The sequence below is a fragment of the Tetranychus urticae genome, unplaced genomic scaffold (assembly GCF_039701765.1).
Source record: "Tetranychus urticae isolate SD_2017Ah unplaced genomic scaffold, NJAU_TeUrti_SD_1.0 Scaffold_5, whole genome shotgun sequence".
NCBI lineage: Eukaryota > Metazoa > Arthropoda > Arachnida > Trombidiformes > Tetranychidae > Tetranychus > Tetranychus urticae.
The window spans coordinates 170,501-174,820 of record NW_028315837.1 but is presented as its reverse complement, the minus strand read 5'-3'; the positions used below and the strand labels follow the sequence as shown (position 1 = coordinate 174,820).

The following is a 4,320-nucleotide window of genomic DNA, read 5'->3' as shown; positions in this document are numbered from 1 at the left end:
GTTTTGCGTCTACCTGTTTGGCTCCTGGTAGACTGTTGTGGCGTGTACAGTTCGTGCACTTGGCCGTGTTTGCGTCATCTTTAGTTGGGCATGTTTTAAAGTCGTGACCTTCAGCAGCGCAGTGAGAACACGTACTAATTTTGTTTGGGCATTTCTCAGTTTTGTGGCCAAGTCCTTGGCAGCGGAAGCAGCGAGTGACTAAAATGTAGTCCTTTATTGGAAGGACTTGCCACTTAGTATAAAGTGGAGAAGACAGCATAATGGTGCGTAAAGTTGATGGAACTTCGACTACAACTGACTTATTTCCTGATCGATCTGGCCGTGGGTGAAAAATGACTTTACATTGTTTGGCAAAGTCTTCTTGGTTCATTGCGGTGTTTATGTGGCTGTTTTGTTGATAAATTTCGTGTAGAAGATCTTTATCATTCGGTAACATTGGAGATATGTCGGAGATGAGCAATCGTGGAGATCGTTTTTTGGGGTCGCGGATGGTGTATTTGTCGGTAATATTGGATGAAAGGAGCCGCTCTTTTAGTGCCTCTTTGTCCGTTGAAGATCCTGCTACAACTAGGAGATTGCCGTTCTTAGTTTTCCTGACTCTATTGACTCTAGTGAAGCCAACATCAAGACTATCATTAACTAGGTCTACAACGTTTGCGGTCGTGTTTTCTCGTGGAGCGAGTATAAGTGGTGCTTCTTGCTGCTGCGGTGGTGTGGACTTGGGCTTTGCTTTGGAAGCAATCTGGGCAAAAGTTGGTGGTTTTTGCTGTTTTGGTGGTCGTGGAGTTGGTTCATCATGCTGATGGCTGCATGAGTTTTTGCTGAGCAAGTCTTCAAAGCGCGCGGTCAATTTGGCTTCCAAGCGGTCTTCAATTGCTTCCAAGGTTTCCTTGGTCATTGAAGAGAAGTCATTGTACCAGGCAAGCTCCTGGGTCACGGTCTCATAGCCTTCCTTGTACTTGGACAGTTTTGTATGGAGATCCTTACAAAGAAAGTACAGTTCAGTGTATTGGGACTTGGTGGGCTTAAAGAGTGGCGTGGCGAGGTTACTTTCGGCTTCCTGGAGTTTCGTTAGCGGGCTTTTCGGTACGGACATGTTGGCGTTGGCGTTGGTGTTGGCGTTGGATTGGCTGGCGTTCTTTTGTTGTCTCAGGCCAATTGGGGATCGTGTCTGGTTTCTACTGGGTGATTGTGGGGGAGTCATGTTTGACTTTCCCTATTTTCTTGATGTTGCAAGAAAAGGGGAAAACAATTGGTTTCCTTTAAAGGAGTTGCGATTGGCTGATGTAAAAGGGGAAGTATATGTATTTTCCCCTTTTAGTTGTTGACCGAAAACGGTCGAAAAAGATGGCGCTCTCAACTGGTTGTCAAGGGGCAGGGCCTGGATGGCTTGGAACTTGCGCAGACAAGTCGGGAGCAGCAGACGGTGGTGATATCTGGTGGTGGGAGCAGCAGATGAAGATGGTAAGTGATGAAATCTTAATATTTTAAGAAAAAGTTTCTAACAGAAACGGAAATGGGGGATGAAAAAGCAGAAAAAAGGGGCAGAGTTTCCTCTAAAATGACGAAATTCTAAAGCAATGACGCAATTAAACTGAAAAACTTAGAGAAAATTTGGAAAAAGTGATGAAATCACAAGAGATGTTTACTCATCAGAGTCCAAACTGTAAGTGGAGGGTTCGATTCCGGAGAGGGAGCCTGAGAAACGGCTACCACATCTAAGGAAGGCAGCAGGCGCGCAAATTACACAATCCCAGTACGGGGATGTAGTGACGAAAAATAACAATACGGGACTCTATTGAGGCCCCGTAATTGGAATGAGTACAATTTAAATCCTTTAACGAGGATCTATTGGAGGGCAAGTCTGGTGCCAGCAGCCGCGGTAATTCCAGCTCCAATAGCGTATATTAAAGTTGCTGCGGTTAAAAAGCTCGTAGTTGGATTTCAGTCGAACCTATGGGGTCCACTGATTAAAGGGTTAGATGGTGATGTTAGGTTTCTTGCTTGTGTCTACGGATGCTTGCTTGAACCTTCATTCCTCTTTCCTGGTGGTTACATTCATAGTGTTTAGACAGAAAATTGCTCGATATTTGCTATATTTACCGAGTGTTGATTCAAGCGATCGAGACTTTTACCTTGAAAAAATCAGAGTGCTCAAAGCAGGCGTCCAAAACCTCGAAAGAGGTGCCTAAAAACGGTATGGTCAACCATCTATATGATGCGTACCACTACCTTAACTTGAATGATCTTGCATGGAATAATGGAATAGGACCTTGGTTCTATTTTGTTGGTCTTAAGAATCCAAGGTAATGATTAAGAGGGACAGACGGGGGCATTTGTATTGCGGCGCTAGAGGTGAAATTCTTGGACCGTCGCAAGACAAGCTACAGCGAAAGCATTTGCCAAGAATGTTTTCATTAATCAAGAACGAAAGTTAGAGGTTCGAAGGCGATCAGATACCGCCCTAGTTCTAACCATAAACGATGCCAACCAGCGATCATTCTGAGTAACTAATTTCATGACTCGAATGGAAGCTTCCGGGAAACCAAAGTTTTTGGGTTCCGGGGGAAGTATGGTTGCAAAGCTGAAACTTAAAGGAATTGACGGAAGGGCACCACCAGGAGTGGAGCTTGCGGCTTAATTTGACTCAACACGGGAAAACTCACCCGGCCCGGACACTGAGAGGATTGACAGATTGAGAGCTCTTTCTTGATTCAGTGGGTGGTGGTGCATGGCCGTTCTTAGTTGGTGGAGTGATTTGTCTGGTTAATTCCGATAACGAACGAGACTCTAGCCTACTAAATAGACTTGCAGTTTACACTGCAGTACTCCCCCTTAGTCAACCTGTGGGTGGTAGTATCTCTTGATGGTTTCGGCTGTTGAGGGCTCTGCTGCTATTAGCCTACAGAATTGGCTAGGGTAAGGATGCTGTAGCACTGTAAGGACTTCTTAGAGGGACAAGCGGCGCTCGCAGCCGCACGAAACAGAGCAATAACAGGTCTGTGATGCCCTTAGATGTCCGGGGCCGCACGCGTGCTACACTGAAGTGGTCATCGTGCATACTGTTTCCTGCTCCGAAAGGAGTGGGTAACCGCTTGAACCCATTGGGCATTGTAATTATTGCCCATGAACGAGGAATTCCCAGTAAGCGTGAGTCATTAGCTTGCGTTGATTACGTCCCTGCCCTTTGTACACACCGCCCGTCGCTACTACCGATTGAATGATTTAGTGAGGACTTCGGACTGGTCAATCCAGACCATTGGGAAACTAGTGGTCGGATTGTGCTGGAAAGATGTTCAAACTTGATCATTTAGAGGAAGTAAAAGTCGTAACAAGGTTTCCGTAGGTGAACCTGCGGAAGGATCATTAACGTATTACCCTCTTATTATAAGAGAAATACAACCTTCAAACAATCAAACACTCTGCATAGTGATATTGTAGATGCTAATATGGTGAATGCAATTGAATTGTATTTGCATTAGAGTCGCAATTGTGAATGTTTATTGCAAACATTTAGCCATTGCAACATGATTCTAATTTGCATTACATTCGTTCATTCATACATCCATCTTTCATTATCCAATGCAACAAAGAGTGAGGGTTATCTAACGATAGCCATAATTTCTTTTGCAAAACAATTGTAGTTTATAATGAAAAGCCTGTCTTGCTACATACTTGGTACCTGATCAAGTCTTCAGCTTATGCTGACGGCAAGGTTTAAAGAAGGAAGTTTTACACTTCTTCGCCTAACTAAGTAAAGACAACTATGGTTTTTATAAACTGCATACAATTGTTTTCAAACCCTCTCAATGCAGATTTAGGATACTTATTAAAAGTCCCACGGTGGCAAAGATACATCTTCAAGCGGTGGATCACTCGAATTACCAATCGATGAAGAACGTAGCTAGCTACGATAATCGGTGCGAATTGCAGGACACGCCGAGCACTTGAGCTTCCAACGCACATTGCGGCTTTCGGGTCTTTTCCGAGGTCACATCTGTCTGAGAGTTGAGATGTAAAATAATCAACAAAACACTTGCATACTACCATATATGCATTGTTTTGAGAGGATTGTATATTTATATGCATGAATCTTGCTGTTTTATTCCTTTTCTTAATTGCAATTCGTTGCAATTTAGTAAGGAGAATCTCAAATCTACTTGTTTCACATGATAAATTTTGTGTACAATGCATATTTCATCTCTGCAAGCAGTATATATGAATAGATACTAGCATGAGATTCTAAGGTTAGTCGCCTATCTGACGACGCTAAAGTCGTATTGCAGATAACTATGGTGATCAACTAACCTGTTAACTGAT

General features: G+C 43.5%; 1 non-coding gene and 1 pseudogene across 1 annotated transcript; both read left to right on the top strand.

Moving 5' to 3' along the window:
* The first annotated feature begins 1,344 nt into the window (after positions 1-1,344).
* LOC149092781 (small subunit ribosomal RNA) lies at positions 1,345-3,369 on the top strand (annotated as a pseudogene).
* A 487-nt stretch (positions 3,370-3,856) lies between these two features.
* Positions 3,857-4,011, top strand: LOC149092780 (5.8S ribosomal RNA). The gene has a single exon (XR_016200609.1). It is a non-coding gene; the product is annotated as a 5.8S ribosomal RNA (ribosomal RNA).
* The last annotated feature ends 309 nt before the right edge of the window (positions 4,012-4,320 follow it).